The 17,803-nt window shown below is 38.1% G+C and overlaps 1 long non-coding RNA gene across 1 annotated transcript in view; it reads left to right on the plus strand.

Moving 5' to 3' along the window:
- LOC143861897 (uncharacterized) overlaps positions 1-15,454 on the plus strand; it is a 46,793-nt gene extending 31,339 nt beyond the window's left edge. The window contains exon 2 of the long non-coding RNA XR_013240064.1: positions 14,708-15,454. This is a non-coding gene — a long non-coding RNA (uncharacterized LOC143861897). The remainder of the gene's footprint in view (positions 1-14,707) is intronic.
- Positions 15,455-17,803: the final 2,349 nt, after the last annotated feature.

Consider the following 17,803-nt stretch of genomic DNA (forward strand, 5'->3'; position numbering starts at 1 on the left):
AACTTTTCCTACCAAAATGCCCATATTTGACTGTTAGACATCCAAATGCGACCAAAATACCCTCAAATTGGTTCACCCCTAAAAGGAAAAATTAAAAATGGAAAGTCTTTGTGGTCAAACTTCAAAAATAGAAACTTTAAAAATTGGATTCTTTCGGTGAGCAATATTAAACATGATCATTTGGTATCCCCTGAAAGTACCCAAAATGCCCTCAACACTTAGAATTTCCAAATTAAGCGAAACCCCTGAGAAATTCTAAATTTAGCAGGTTTTCTAAAATTCAGAAAATCATTCATAATCTCTCAGCCATATTCCGGGGATCAAAAGAATTACACAGGAAAAGACCAAATTAGCCCGAGGTGCTAGAATTTGGTGAGACTAGGAAAAACCCTAAGAAATTCCAAAAATAGCAGATTTCTGAAAATTTATGAACGGACTCATGATTTCTTAGACACAACTTAGGGACCAAATATGATATGTTGAAAATGTCTAAAATACCTCCGAAACGCAGGACTTACTTTGAAACTTTCCTAAACTAGGGGCATCGAAATTGAGCAATCCGAATGGGGTAATAACCATGACAGAAATCCCGAGGGAGGAAATTAGGGCCTCTTGACATAGTCTTCGAGATTACTCTGAGAGTGGCTAGCCTTACCATAAAAAAATAATAAAATATCAGATCTTAGAGTGAATCAAAAGTTAGTTGGGTTCTTGAAATAAATGTTGAATCTCTTCAATGTGAGTCAAGTTTGTTGAAAAATTTGAATCCTCCTTGATCAAGTCCTTGGAAGTCCGTTCCTCATTCATATTCGTTTTCAAAGTCCAAAATTGTATGGCACTGGAAAGAACGGGTGTACACCTTCCGAAATGAAAAGAAAATTCGGAGTAAATCCTGGTTTAGGAATTAAAGACGGTAAAAGACATTTTGTTCAGACTTGCCAAAGACATCAGAGCCTCAAGCAGTGAGCAATAACAGAAGAAAATTCTGAGACTCAGCCATTGTGGAGACTGTCCGACCACTAAACCAAAGAAAGAACCCATGTGTTCCTACTTATCCTGGTTTTGCTTTTTTAAGACTTTTGTCAAGGAAGTACATCACACTAGGGGCATCTTTTATGACCTATCAGGTCATAAAAGATACCAATCACACAATGATAATTGGGATAGCTATTATCAGCAGATAGAAACAAGAGATGCTTGAGTACATTACTTTGAGCCAAGTTCCTCAAATGAAATCATTCTTCAACAAAGTCAATGTCTAGAAAATCAAGTCCCCCAATGAAGAACCAAATTCTCTTTGAGAGCATCTGCCCCGAGCGAAGAACCAAATTCTCCCTGAGCATCTGCCCCGAGAGAAGAACATCTGCCCCGAGCGGAGAACCAAATTCTCCCTAAGAGCATCCGCCCCGAGTGAAGAACTAAATTCTCCCTGAGCATCCGCCCAGAGCGAAGAACCAAATTCTCCCTGAGAACATTCGCCCCGAGCGAAGAACCAAATTCTCCCTGAGAGCATCCGCCCCGAGCGAAGAACCAAATTCTTCCTGAGAGCATCCACCCTGAGCGAAGAACCAGATTCTCCCTGAGAGCATCTGCCCCGAGTGAAGAACCAAATTTTCCGTGAGAATCCTCCCCGAGCGAAGAACTAAATTCTCCCTGAGAGTGTCCGCCCCGAGCGAAGAACCAAATTCTCCCTGAGAGCATCCGCCCCGAGCAAAGAACTAAATTCTCCCTGAGAGCATCTACCCCGAGCAAAGAACTAAATTCTCCCTGAGAGCATCCGCCCCGAGCGAAGAACCAAATTCCCCCTGAGAGCATCCTGCCCTAAAAAAAAAGAAAAAGAACCAAAGTCTACCTGAGGAAACCTTTCCAAATGAAGACCCCTGAGGCAACCTTTCCAAATGAAGACCCTTGAGGCAACCATCCCATTTGAAGACCCCCGAGGCATCCATTCCATTTGAAGACCCTGAGGCATCCATTCCATTTGAAGACCCCTGAGGCATCCCTTCTGTATAAAGACCCCTGAGGCATCTAATCCTTTCAAGAGTTCAATTTTCACAAAAAATTATTTCCTTTATTCTTTTCTTCTTTAATCAATCTTGGGCCAGTCAAAATGTGTTATCTGTTCAGCTTTAGCATTCGCGCGACAAGCACGCTTTGCCAACGAAGGGCCACTGTATACACCACATTTTGACCGGGCCCTAAACCTCCTCGTGTAAATAAGAAACCCTACCAAATCAGTGAATTAGGACCCCAAATTTCACCCTAAGCTAGGTTAGAGTCCCACCAAGGTCCCTACAAAATTTCGTTTAAATCCAAGTTGATTGCCTAGCGAACGAGCCGAGTTCTAATCGTAGTGTAAATGTAGAAGATGGGTGATTTATCTTGAAGAGGTCATGGCAGGGTCCGAATGGGAGACGATTCGGTGGTGCGCCCATCAATTTTTCGTCCAATGGTGCGCCCATCAATTGGTAGTGCGGATATCAACACACAAAAATTCCTATAAATAGCAATTTAAATCATTTTCTTTGGGGCTTCTCATTTTAGAAAAATGCAGAGAGAGAGAATACCAAACCCAAACCCATCTCTCTTCATCTTCTCCGGTGGATTTGGCCAGATTCCGATCATCAGAGTTATGGATCCAATCATTGAAGCCCTAGCCTATTCTCCTTTTCTGATCGCTTTTTTCGGTAGAGTTCATCGGATTCTGGCTGAAAATTCAAACAAGATTTCAAGATCCGGTCATTTCTTTTTCTTTAGCAGCACAGTTTTTGGGAAAGATCTCTTCATAGAGAATCCTTTTGGATTTAGATATTAGTAGTCATTGGAGTTCAGATTTTCCGATCTTGCCATGTTTTGAAAGAGTTTAATTGATTTGGCCAAGGTAATCTCGAGTGAAGTGAAGGTGCATAAAATAGATCTGTACAGAGGAGAGTGAAAATCTGCTAAGAGAGAAATTGAGGGCAAACTCAAAGCGCAAGGAGGAAGATCTGATTTTTCAGAGAGAGAGAGAGAGAGCATGAGAAATTCTTCAAAACCCTAACCCCCATTCTTGTTCTCCTTCTCCGCCTGTGCTCCGGCTGATCTCTGGCCAAGATCCGGCTGGCATATTCCTTTTATTCTTCTTCCTTGACCTTCCTTTGAGCTACAAATCTCTTTTGTTCCTCTACAAAAACCCTAGATCCAAGCTTTTAACCCTAGCTATAAACCCTAAGGCTTTAGATCATACCTTTCAAACCCTAACTTTCATCTCATCTTCTCTGGTTCCCTTGCCGGAGTTCCGGCCTTTTGCTCTTTTGATTCAAGCCTTTCATTTTCCTTTCCTATTTCTGTTCTTATCATGAAACCTGTTTTCTTTTAGCCCTAAACCCTAGATCCAAAGTCTACTCTTGGATTTAACCTTAAGAACCTTGGATCTAATCCTTAAAGTCTTGAATTTAACAACATCTTCATCATATCAGACAATCTTTGTTGGAATCTAGCGTTCTCTGCAACTTCAGTGGGTTTCATCAAATTTGAGAATGATCGAAGCATTTCACTTCTAAAGGAGGATCATAGCATTGGTAAATCAATTGGTAAAGTGAATTCCTTCTCTGCAAATTCAAGACCAAAAAGGTAACTGATCTTAATTTTCTTTAAACTCTATTCCTTTTTATTCTTTTATTTTTTTTCTTCAAGATAAAACAGATAAATTATTGATTTAAGTGACCTATGTGTTTTGCTTCTTTTTAGAATTTCGTTGTGTCATTGTATTGAGTAATAATTGCCTTGGATTTATTGTTCACAATTTTTTATTTATTTCATAGAATCTCTCAAAATCTCGGATAGCTTTACAAATACTGAGGAATGCAGTGAAATTTAGCTCGAAGTTCTGTTTTGCAATAACTGAAGAGATGTCAGTATAACTATAGCCTGCTGAACACATTGCAATCTATTTGCCTTTGTTCATTCATTAGGATATAATGTCTGTCCAGTCATGTTTTGGTTGTTGACGAATGCTATCTTGGTTTCCATTTTATCTCTTGGATATTGAAGTTTATAATCGAGTAGCATAATATCTGGTTTATGGCTTATACGGTCATGGAGATTCTTGAAAACATGATTTGGACTAATTTTGATTGATTGAAATGTGTTTTATTAGCTCTCATGTTCTGAAATTCTTGGATTCAATGAAAGGGATAATTCATAGTAAAATTTGTGGTCGTTTCTTGCAATTTGTCATTGGTAGAATCTTGGTCATGATTGTCAAGTAGGCTTTACAAATTGCATAAACATTATCCCACAGTCACCATCACTAAGGCCATCTCATCACTAATCTACAGCCATCATCCCCATATCCTCTTACATAGCCATCTCTCATATGATTTTCACCATTTTCCACCACTCTCTTCCCTGGCCAGCACCTCATCGCTACCACCATTGGCTAACACCATCCATCTCCACCACCCAGCTCCCCTATTGCCACCGTCTCCACCTTGCTCTGACGCATTTTCTTATTTAAACCCTCTCTTCTCCATTCCAAAACCCATCATCGTCTTCTACAGATTCCATCCAAACAGCCCCAAACCCATTTCATTTTTACACCCATTTGCAGCCACCATCATTTCCAAGAACTCTGTTCTCCACTATCAAACCAACTTCCACTAGATCCATTACCTCACTCGAATCTATTCCCATCTACATCGGCCTATTCCACTTTAGTCCAAACCCATATCTGTCTTGTCTCATTTGCTTTGTGGGAATGATATCAGTCTGGTTATGTATTGGTTATTTGACTTGAGCTTGTTTTTCCCCTTCATTTGGCTTAGATATGCTTAGATCACTAAATAATGTGAACCCACCATCCCTGATCAAACCAAAGCATAGGGAGGGACCTACCGGTTCACATTATGTGTCGGCAAGGAGATGGTGCCGCTGTTGTATATCATAATGTCTCCCATTCTATAATATTAGTTATAAGGGAAGTAGGCTTAATATGAATGTTGTGATGGGAGTGTGTCTATTGTCATTATTCACACCCTTATGATATTGGCAGCCCTCACCCCTCTTGATAGTGGCAACCTTTACGTCCTTGATAGTGGCAGCCCTTATACCATTGAAAATGGCAGCCCTCACACCCTTAATTTTGGCAGCCCACACCCTTATTTCAATAGCAGCCTCATGCTCCCTATCGTTTACAATTAGGAATACAGGTTACTTTTGAATGGATATAATGTATCTTGTGTTGTCTCAATGATCGAGGTTTAGTGCTTGAAGTACTTTTAGGTGAATTGGATAGGGCCAATCTAGTACAATTACTAAGATAGAGTGATATCTGTATTTTTCTTTTATGGTATAAGTTCAGCTTGCTCTGTTTGTTAAGGTTATGTTAATTTTTGAATGTGTGTTGGAGAAGGGAGATAAAAAGGCTTTAGTACAAGTGTTGAAATATAGTAGTGTGAATATCAACCTGTTGTATTTGTTGTACTTGGTTTCTAAATTTCTGTCCATGAAGATTTAAGGGACTCAACTTGTGTCTACATTGCATGTTAATTACATGAGAATTATCTTTTGTTTCCCTGAACAGGGCAATTGTATAGTAAGTTTCTTTGAGGTTGAAGTTACTAGTTGTGTATGTGTAATTAGAGAATTATGTTTATGGCATGTGTAAACCCCAAAATTGTTTGGAGTATTTTTCATAGACAGTGTAATGGTAGGTTAAGGTCTAAGTTGTTTATGCCTGTCTACATGATTGAGGAAAATATTGTCTTCGTGGCTCGTGTTAACTCAAGTTACTGATTATAGGTACAACCATTATAATTGTTTTTTTAGGAAGCATTTATAACTCTTTGATTATTTCAATCTGGAAATGATATTTGGGTTAAGGGTTACTTGTTGTGCATGCCTAAAGGGATGCTTCATCACTCATATGCTGAATTTTTGAAACTATACTTATAATCTTTTAAGTCATATGTTGTGAACTTATGAAATGTGGCATATATGCTAAAGCTAGACTTATGCTTAATTTGGGAAGCCCATAGTCATATCTATAGGAATTTTGCCTATAGAACTGTAATAAAAATGTAAGCATGTCTTTTCTTCACTGTTTGTTCTCATGTTTTAGTGGTTTGGTTGGACTTAAGGCTGTGGTCACACACCATTTGGTCTCTCATATAGGAGATTTGTTTGGATCTTTAATCTTTTTACAGGTTTCAAAGGATAGATGATAAATTAGGTATGTGCAAATGATAGAATGTAACTCTAATAATAACATCCCTCTTCGGTTCATCATTTTGTTAATCAGGTTCCAATCGCATCTGGTAGATTGTGGCTCTTTATGTAGGATACAATGTGTGACTTATCCATATATGATATAATTTGATATTTGGCATTAGTAGTTCATGTATCTTGTCAGTTGTTAAACTTTAAGGTCATTTTGTATGTGTATGATATTAATGTCCCTTTCAAGATGTGATAATATAGACGCCAATTGATAGTCTAATCTTTAGCTTAAGAAGTTGATTCTCGTTACAAGGGCGATGAAGGCGCTAGCTCTAGCCCATCATTAGGGAACTTGCTCAGTCCAAGTAGGACTCCCCTCTTTCACTTAAAAGACTTGCCAAGTCTTAGATATGCTTACCTTAAGCCATTGGATTTTTTTTAGCTCCCTCATTGCAAGGGCAATGAAAGAGTCATCTTGAGCCCACCCTTTTAGGAGACAGGCTATGTCTCACGTAGGAAAAGTCAGACCCTTTGGAGACAGGCTTTGTCTCATTAGTGAGTCAACCCATAGGAGACTACCTCAAGTCTCATAAGTTGCACCTCATTAGAAGACTAACTTAGTCTTTATTTGCCTAACCCCTATTCTATCATTGCAAGGGCGATGATAAGGATACTTGGAGCCCTCCATAGGAGACATATATTGTCTCATTAATAATAGTGGTTTCTTCTTCTTCTAGAAAGCATGTTTTGTCTAGTTAACACCCCCTCTTAGGGTTACCAGTTTAGGAGTCTGTTCATTAGCATATGAGCCTGTCCTTAGTTAGAGAGTCGGTTTTTCAGGAGTCTGTCCTACCGTCATCGGGAGCTAGGATTCTATCCAACCTTTCAAGTCATGTGATTCTATCCAATCCTTGCAAGGCATATGATTTTGTCCAACGCTTGTAGAGTCGTGATTCTATCCAATCCCCCTGCAAAGTATAGGATTCTATCCAACCTTTGCGGGATATTAGAAGTTTGTCCTACCCATATGATGATATGAATCTATCCTCTTGAGTCAAAAAAATAAATAAAAACACTTGAAAAATATGTGAAAAATCAAACATTTGAAAAGTCATGAGTCATTAGGAGAGTAGCTAGGAAAGTCGGTTTTCGAACTACGTTGGCTTGATCCTCTTCCACGAGGTACGTAGGTAGCTTGGGATCCATATCCCAGGTCTACTCAAACCTTTCAAAATAAATATTTCAAACATTCCAAAAATATAAAAATTCTTTAAACAAATCTTTTTCACCCGGTTTTCGAAAATATCTTCTCCTAAAGTTAGGAGTCTGTCATAGATGTTTGGGATGTCTTAGAGTTAGGAGTCTGTCCTAGTTATGTTGATGCTTTACGTGTTTTGTGTATGAGTGTCCCTAGAGTTAGGAGGCCTCGAGTCATGGTCGGTTAGACACTTAGTCGAGCTGATCGCTAGACTATGATGCATTTAGTTAGCCCATTATTTTTCTCAGGTCATACAGCCTAGTTACACGTAGGATGTAGGGCTCACCTGCATTAGTTTAGGGCTAACTTGCATTAGTTAAGGCATTAAAACTTACAATTCACTTGAACTTAAGCAATCGCACAAGAAACTTTAAAAACTAGTTAGGTCTAGTTGATCGAGTCTAGGATGGCGGTCTTAGATGGTTAGGCATCGTAGTTTAGAATAGGCCACCGAACTACGTTGACTCTGATTCTTTCTGAGGCCGGGATACGTAGAGCAGCCGGGATGACCATCCTGGTCCGAGTCAAGTATCACATTAGAGTCTAGGGTTTGTCGTGTCGAGTCGTGTGTGGAGTCGAGTTGTGTTGTGTGTTTTATTGCATTTTCTTACTTTCATGTCATACCTTATACCTTTAGTTGTAGCATGCATGTGTTTGTCCATCCAAACTTAGACACCAATTAGGTAAGACACTCATAACCTAGCTATGTTTAGGTGACACTTCTTTCATTTACCTTTTGTGCGTGCTTATTATTTTCATCCCGGAGTCATGCATGTTTAGGTAGACGTTTTCTCGGGGATATCCGTTCCCATTTCACATGATTTTTGCCCAAAATTCTTCAAAGTTAATAAATAAATGGCATAAGAGACCGGATGTTTACACTCAGGCGAATTGGGGGCTCCTAATACCTTCCCCATTCGTCATCAGGCATAGACTTTTATATCTCTGGTTATCCGTTGCGACAGAGTATAGTATGGGATCTAGGGCCTACTTCCATGGATGACAAATCTGAGTTATTTTAGGTACATCTCGATTTCGGGCTTGTCCCCGAATCAAGAGGTATCTCATTTTATATCGCCACTCATGCTGTGAGGGACACTCTTTCGAGAGTTCCTTGGTAGAGCTCTCCTTCACGTGTGGAGATCTCAAAGGATTGACGAGGATCTCGTATCCTCTCCAGCCTCCTCGGGATCGGGGTCCACACTAATCTATCCACTGCTTCGTTCGCTGACCACTTTCTATGCTCAATTATAGGACGGACAACACGGACCAAGTCTCGTATTTCTCCAATATAGTTTTGAAGCCTGTAAGGACCTTTCGAATCCGTCGTGACCCATGCAATTGTATGCATGTTTTGTTTCTTTGATGTGGTATGTGGATTTTGCTTGTTGATGTGGATTAATAATAAAAGCAAATATTGTTAGGATTTTTAAAAAAAAGTTGCAGATGTTTCTAAAAAGTTACAATGTTTCTAAATTTTTATTCTAAGAATTGCAATCTTTGGTAAATAGTCATGATAAGCATTGCATTCTTTGGTGAACAATCATGATTTTATACCAACAATCACACTGTTTCGAACCGATTATTCATAGACATCTATTCGAATTTATAAGATGAAATGACACATCTGTTCTGAAATGATGCATTGATTCGAATGAAGGCAATAGACATGTCTATTCATTGATGATGTTTCGAAAAGACATTTCCGTAGAAAGTGACTATTGGCTGGTTATAAATAGGTGGGTTGAGATTCAATTCAAAGTACTTCAGATTCGTTCTCTCTTCTCTATTACTTATGTAATTTTGCTTCAATTACAAAACTGTGATTTTTAATTGAAACAGATTAATTTCTAGGCTAAATTATCTTAGGAGGCAGATTTGCTAATTACCTATTGCAGATTTATAAGGGGCAAATTTTGTCTTAAGAAGAGAATGAATTGCGTTCAATTTAGGCATTAATTTTTTTCATTTTCCAACAATCTTTAGACAGAATTTTCAATGGAGGAAATTAATACAAAGTCGTCAATCCAAAATCAGATTGGCAAACTGGATAAGTTTGATGGAACCTTTTTTAAGCGTTGGAAAGGAAAATTGATCTTTCCCTTACTGCTATGAAGTTAGCCTACGTACTGACAGAAAATAAACCCGAAGAGAAGGCAGAAGTGACATCTAATGAAACTGCAAAAATGCTCAAATGGAGTGAAGAGGACTTCATGTGCAAAGGACACATTTTGAATGCACTGTCAAACATTCTTTAAGATGTATATGTTGCAAAATTCGCTGATGGAATGGCAAGGCAACTTTGGGAGGATCTAGACAACAAATACAAGTCTGAATATGTTGTCAACGAAAAGTTTCGAGTAAGTCAATTATTTGAGTATAAAATGGTAAATAGTAAGTCTGTTATGGCTCAAGTTCATGAACTACAGTTTATTATGAATCAATTAATAAATGAGGGCTGTAACTTAGATGAAACTTTTCAAGTATCCACTATTATTTCTAAGCTACCTATGAGTTGAAAAGATTGCTGCAAGGAATTAAAACAAAAGAGAGATGTAATGACTATGCAAGAGCTTATAGAATATCTTCAAATTGAAGAAAATTCTCGCAATTTGGATAATCTGGAATTGGAAGGAAATTCCCAAAAGGCTCTTGTTATAGAAAATCCATCTCAATCTAAAGGTCACAAGAGGGAGAGAAATAGTTCAACAAATTCTTCATCCAAAAAATCCAAGATTGATCACGATTGCTGGAAATGTAGGAAAAATAGACATTTCAAGAAACAATGTCGAGTTTATCTCAAGAAAAAGGAAGCAAAGAATCAAGCAAACTTTGTTCAAAATGAAGACATTGTTGCGATCATTTCGCAAGTGAATATGATAAATGATGATGTGGACTAGTGCATAGATTTTGGACCAACTAAACATGTTGCAAGGAATAAGAATTTATTTAAGACTTATGAAACTGTTAAAGATGACTACAATTTATGCACGCGAAATTCTTCACTTGCGAAGGTGGTAGACAAAGCAAAATGGTTCTCAAGCTCACATCCGGAAAGACTCTGACTTTGAATGGTATACATCATGTTCCTTTGATAAGGAAGAAATTAATTTATGTTAGTCTTTCAAGCAAACATATACTTAAAGTTCTGTTTGAGTCTGATTGTATGATCTTATCCAAAGGTGGCCTATATGTTGGTCAATGATATGTATCCAATGGCATGTACAAGTTAAACATAATGAATGAAAGCACACATTTTTGTTTATATCGTGTCTTCAATTAATTTATAGCATTTTAGATTAGGACATGTGAATTATCGAAGTATGAAATGCATAAGTAAATTAAATTTATTGCCTACTTTAAATTATTCTGATATAGAAAAGTGTTCTATATGCATTCAATTTAAAATTGCTAAGAAAGCATTTAAAAGTGTGACTTGAAATTCACAATTGTTAGATTTGGTGCATTTTGATATATGTGAATTAGGGGGTAAATAATATTTTATCACTTTTATAGATGGTTGCTCAAAATATACACATGTTTATTTGCTTAGGACTAAAAATAAGGCTTTAGAAAAATTTTAAGTCTATAAGGCAGAAATTAAAAATCAATTGGATCGTAAGATTAAAATTCTTAGATCTGATAGAGGTGGAGAATACATATTCTTTAATGATTTCTGTGAAACTTATGGAATAATACGTCAAACTACAGCCCCATATAGTCTTCAGCAAAATGGTGTGGCAAAAAAGAAAAATAAGACTTTAGTAGAAATAGTTAATTCTATGCTTAATACTTTGGATTGTTCAAGAATTTATGGGGTGAAGCTTTAATGACTACAAGTTATATACTTAACCGCATACCTCATAAAAAGACAAAAGTGTCCCCATACGAAGTTTTGAAAAAGAGACAATTTTCCCTTGATTATTTCAAAGTATGGGGATGTAGAGCATTAGTTAGGCTCACTGTTCTAAAACAATCAAAGCTTGGTAATCGGGCAACTGAATGTGTCTTCATTGGCTATGCTAAAAAAAGCAAAGCATATAGATTTTTAACTATGAAATCTACGAATTATGTTACTCAAAATATAATCATGGAATCAAGAGATGCATAATTCTTTGAGAATTCATTCTCAAAATTAAGGGAAATAGAACACTCAAGTGATGGAGGTAAAAATGAAACTGAACATCAACCCTTAATTGAACCCCTTTCCATAATGGATGAAGACACTAGACCAAGGAGAAGTAAACGAGCTAGAAAATAAAGACTTTGGTCCAGATTTCCATATGTATCTTGTTGAAGGAAATAGAGAAAATATCTCTTTTAGTAATATATACAATGTTGAGCAATATTCTATAGATCGTAATGATAGAGATCCATTAACTTTTAGAGAAGATATTGCATCTCAAGATTCTGCTTTTTGGCAAGAAGCAATTAATGATTAAATGGATTCTATTATGACAAACAAAACCTAGATTTTGGTGGATTTACCTCATGGTAGTAAACCTATTTGTTGTAAATGGATTTTCAAACAAAACCGTAAAGCCAACGGATCCATTGACAAATACAAAGCAAGGCTTGTAGCCAAATATTTTAGACAAAACTAGGCATTGATTATTTTGACACATGCACCAGCTGCTAGAATTAGTAGTATTAGAGTTATGCTTGCATTAGTATCCATCTATAAGTTAGTGATACATCAAATGAATATTAAAATAGCTTTTCTAAATGGCTATTTAGAAGAGGAAGTTTATATAAAACAACCGAAAGGGTTTGTTATGGAAGGCCAAGAAAAGAAAGTTTGTAAACTTGTAAGATCTTTATATGACCTTAAACAAGCTCCTAAACAATGGCATGAAAGATTTGATCAAGTGGTTGTTTCCTATGATTTTAGAATAAATGAATTTGACAAGTGTGTTTATTCTAAATTTAGTAAAGGGGATGGTGTTATAATTTGTTTATATGTTGATGATATGTTAATTTTTTGTACTAATGAAAATGTAGTATCCGAGACTAAAGCTTTCTTATCAACAAAGTTTGATATGAAGGATATGAGGGAAGCTAATGTAATATTGGGTATCAAAATTATTCAAACTTCTGATTTAATTTCTTTAACTCAAAGTCATTATATAGAGAAATTGTTAAAAAAACTCAATCATGAAGATTGTAAAGCAGTTTTAACTCCATATGATTCTTCTACCAAGTTACTACCAAACAAAGGGTCTCCAATTAAACAAATAGAATATGCAAGTATAATATTAGGTTAATGTATACTAAGCAGTGTACAAGACCAGATATTGCATTTGTAGTTTGACTTTTGTGTAGGTATACTCACAATCCAAGTAAAATTCATTAGAATGCAGTAAATAGAGTACTTAAGTGCTTAAGGGGCACAATGAATTACTCACTTTGTTATGGTAGTTATCCCACAATTTTGGAAGGTTATACAGATGGTAGTTGGATAACAGATTCTAACTTAACTAAGTCCACAAGTGGATGGATATTCACTTTGGGAGGAGGTGCTGTTTCTTGAGGATCAAAGGAACAAAATTTAATAACTCATTCTACTATGGAATCTGAGTTTGTTGCTCTAGCAACGACAATCATAGAAGTCGAATTTCTTAGAAATTTATTAATGAAAATTCCATTATGGTCTAAGCTTATAGCTTGTATATCGATATTTTGTGATAATGAAGCAGCATTGGTAAGTGCTTATAATAAAGTTTATAATGGGAAGTCTAGACATATTAGTTTGAGACTTATCTACATGAGGGAACAACTAAACCATGGGGTTGTCACGATAAGCTATGTAAAGTCAAAAGGGAATTTGGCTGATCCCCTAACAAAAGGCCTAAGCATGGATATTATATGGAAGACATCAAGAGAGATGGGTTTAAAGTTTATAAATGAAGCGACTTTCAAGTGAAACCTAACTATACACTAGAGTAATATATAGTCTACTAGTTCAATAGAAAACACTTGTAATTAACCAATTATGCACTAACAAGTATAAAGATTTTATCTTCATAGCCATCTCAAAGTATAGTACAGGCTTGTACGGAAAGAATAAGAGGGTAAGATAATCATTTTAATGAATCTAGGTTATAGATGTGGGTCATACAAGCACATATTTATAGATTCACCTATATAAGTGAAGGAAGTGAGGCTGCTTATGCGGGGTTAAGCTTTCCTCTAAGTCACTTATGAAATCCTAAGATGTAACAAAAGGCCATAATTGTGTTAGGTTTCTTGAAACTATAGGAAGATACATTATATGTCTATAGACCAGGTTGTTGTTGTATTAAATAATACTTAATTCAAAGCGACTACTTTGGATTCTGACTCTTAGAAAATAGACTACGTAAAGGTTTGAAGTCAAAAGACACCATTACTTAAATATAATATATCAAAGTATAGAGAAGGATTGTGAAAAATGAGGGGGGGATTGTTAGGTTTTTTTTCAAAATCCGTAAAACAACATTTCTGAAAAGTTGCAATGTTTTTGAAAAGTTACAATGTTTCTAAATTTTTATTCTAAGCATTGCAATCTTTGGTGAACAATCACGATTCTATACACAAGCATTGCAATCTTTGGTGAACAATCATGATTTTATACCAACAATCACATTGTTTTGAACTGGTTTTTCATTAAAACATATCTATTCAAATTTAAAAGATGAACATACACATCGCTTTTGAAATGATGCATTGATTTGAATGAAAATGCAATAGACATGTCTATTCATTAGTGATGTTTCGAAAATACAAGTCTGTAGAAAGTGACTATTGGGTGGTTATAAATAGGTGTGATTTAATTCAAAGTATTTCAAATTCGTTCTCTATTCTCTATTACTTCTGTAGTTTTGCTTCAATTATAAAACTACAATTTGTAATTGAAATAGATTAATTTCTGGGCCTAAATTATCTTGGGAGGCAGATTTGTTGATTACCTTTTGAAGATTTATAAGGAGCAAATTTTGTCTTAAGGAGAGAACGAATTACATTCGATTTAGGCTAATTTTCTTCATTTTCTAACAAATATTACAAACCCGTTTGCTTGTACCTATTCCTTTGGTGTGAAATTTATTCTAATTGTATTATTTGGATGCTTAACCCCATTGAGCTCACTTCTTAGTAAAAATTCGTGGAAAGTTGCTCGTGTCTAAGTTTGGAAGAAGAGATATTTGAACGTTTGAGGATTTGTTGTTTTCTTGATATTTGGAGCTGAAAAGAACTTTTCTCTACCTTGAGTAGAATTTCAGGTTCTAACATTAAACTAGCAGTGCTTAGTGCTTGTATCCAAAAGGGGGCCGAGAATGTAGTCGTTGATGCATCATCCAGTATTCCAGAGCAAGCACAACTGCCGGCGATATCTATGTCTTGGTGTGCCGATTTGGATGACATAAGGAAAGAATGGGTGGATGACCCGACTACACAAGAAATTATTCAAAAGCTACAACATGATGCTGCAAGTGTACCTCACTACACTTGGAATGGAGTCGGCTTGAGGTATAAGGGTCGACCGGTGCTGATAGCTTCTTCAGCCCGAAAGCACGCCCTACATCAGGAGATGCACTCTTCCCCAACTACTAGTCACTTTGGATATCTTCGGACCTACAAACAACTATCACGTGCCTTTTACTGGCGGGGCATGAGAAAGGAAGTCAGGCAATTTGTCGAAGAGTGCGATGTATGCCAACGAAACAAAGGAGAGACAATGGATGGTCCTGGCTTGCTTCAGGCCTTGCTTGTTCCAGATCAGGTATGGATCGACATTTCTATTCTGTAGAAAATGCATTGTTTAGTCTCCTTCTCAGTAGGATGGGCCTTACTGGTTTGTTAGTGTTCGAGATCTGCTTTTCATCTTGGATCATGTTGTTTATGTGAATTGATTGGTTGAGAGTGGGTTTTTCTTTTATGTTTAGGTAGTTTTATGGTTTGCGTGAATCAACTGGAAAATGATCTTTTTTATTTTATCACTTCCATTTGGTATTTTTCCTCCATTTTTTGCCTTTTCCTAAACTTTATTCAAAATTGAGTGATATATTAATTCATATAGACCCTTCATTAAGGCCATTTCTGGCAACCATGACATTTTTTTCATGATAAATTAGTTTCTTCAAGTGGTAAGAGAGGGGTAGTGCGCGTGGGAGGAGACACTTGATAGGGCACAAATTAGTAGAGGGTGAAAAGTGCATAAAAAACAAGGGAAAAGTCTATCACATTTTGCGTAGAGTTCTTTGTTTCCTTGTTTTTCAGGCTTTTCTTACCCTTCCCTAACTTAGTGCTTCTCCTATCTTTCCCTCTCCTAGCCTCCAAAAAATTTCATGGTAGCCAAACTTGCCCTAGGGGTTCCCATTGAGGATAGGCCATGACCCAAAATTTTTCTAGAGAAGATGATTCTAGCCCATCGATTTTATCATTGTAGAATAGACTGCTCAGAGACGATCAAGTTTTATGCCATAAAATTAGTAGTCATTGGATCATTATATTTGTTTTACACTTTATTTTAGGGAAATGATAAATTCACCCCTTTTCTTTACATGGGACTCCCGTGTACGTGGTTGTCCTAAGTAAAAAAAAATTGATAATAACTTGTCTTGTTTTACTGTGTGCAATCAATCAATGAAAAAGGAAAACTTTATGGGCACGTTTGGCTACCATGTATTTTTATCATGATAAATTAGAGTCTCCAAGTGGAGATGATGGTAAAATGGCTAAAAATCAAGAAACAAAAATTTAAAAAAAACTAGTGTCTCCAAGTGATCGGAAGTGGCTAAAAATCAGAAAACAAAAAACTCTACTCAAAATAGGATTGACTTTTTCCTGCTTTTTAGATACTTCTTGTTAGGCCTAAAATCGGTAACAGGTTATGGTAGGGCTGGGTGGTCCGAACTAACGAGCCACGACTGAGGGGCTGGTTGAGTCCTGCGCTGCACAAGAGTACAGACAAGAAAGAAAAGGGTCAGAGGACCAACCCGGAGTGATACTCCGGACGGGCGCTTCGACACTCAAGTCATTATGAGCAGGAGTGCAGAGCAAATGTCAGAGCAAAAAGCTTAGAGTTTTGGTTCTCAGTTTTTCAGGACCCTCACCTTAGCACAAGTGAAGGCTATTTATAGTGATTCTGAGCCACCTGTCTAGGACAGGTGGTAGTTCTGAGCCAGGTGGTGGCCTCTGTATGGACCAGGTTTCATACCTAAGGAGGGCAGGTGGAGGTCCCTGATTGGTCCAGGTGTCACACCTAGTGGAGACAGGTGTTGGCCTTCCAACGGTCCTTGTGAGGGCCACGTGCCAGAAGCTAATTGGATGCTGAGTTCGGACCCCTCAATGCTGAGTCCGGATTGCTGAGTCCGGATTCCCTCAGTGCTGAGTCCGGACCCTATCAGTTGCTCCCTGGTTCTTCAAGCCATGAAAGTGGCTAGAAGAAGCAAAGAGAAGGTAAAGACAGCGTCGGGCCGGCCTTAAGACCTCCAGGCAGCTTAGGCCGGGCTCAGACTCAGCTAGGAGAAATAGTGGCCGGACAGGAGACTCCGGGCGCCCTGGCCTGGCCTTGGCGTTTGGCCTGAAGGAGTACGGCCGGGCAGAAGGCATTCGGCTATCCAGCACGGCTAAATTCTTGACCAGAGGTCTGGGTGGCCAGGCTTCCTGGACGTCCTTGGTTCAGGAGGTTACGTGGTCCTGTTCGGCTAAGGCTGTGAACGGCCAGCCGGGCAGGTTTTTGCTGGTAAAGCTTTTTGTCGCCTAGCGCTTTCGTCGTCTAGCGAACGCGCCATATCCTGTCCGGACAGCCGGACAGGTCTTTTGTCGTCTGAATTATCCTGTCCGGACAGCCGGACAGGTCTTTTGTCGCCTAGCGCTTTTGTCGTCTAGCGAACGCGCCATATCCTGTCCGGACAGCCGGACAGGTCTTTTGTCGTCTAGCGCTTTTGTCGTCTAGCGAACGCGCCATATCCTGTCCGGACAGCCGGACAGGTCTTTTGTCTTCTGAATGCACCATATCCTGTCCGGACAGCCGGACAGGTCTTTTGTCCTCTGAATGCACCATATCCTGTCCAGACAGCCGGACAGGTCTTTTGTCCTCTAGCGCTTTTGTCGTCTAGCGAACGCGCCATATCCTGTCCGGACAGCCGGACAGGTCTTTTGTCTTCTAGCGCTTTTGTCGCCTAGCGAACGCGCCATATCCTGTCCGGACAGCCGGACAGGTCTTTTGTCGTCTAGCGCTTTTGTCGTCTAGCGAACGCACCATATCCTGTCCGGGTCCGGACAGCCGGACAGGTCTTTTGTCTTCTGAATGCACCATATCCTGTCCGGACAGCCGGACAGGTCTTTTGTCCTCTAAATGCACCA

Source organism: Tasmannia lanceolata, unplaced genomic scaffold (genome assembly GCF_043159265.1).
Source record: "Tasmannia lanceolata isolate RefF3 unplaced genomic scaffold, GAP_Taslan_0.1 ptg000003l, whole genome shotgun sequence".
In the NCBI taxonomy this organism is placed as follows: Eukaryota; Viridiplantae; Streptophyta; class Magnoliopsida; order Canellales; family Winteraceae; genus Tasmannia; species Tasmannia lanceolata.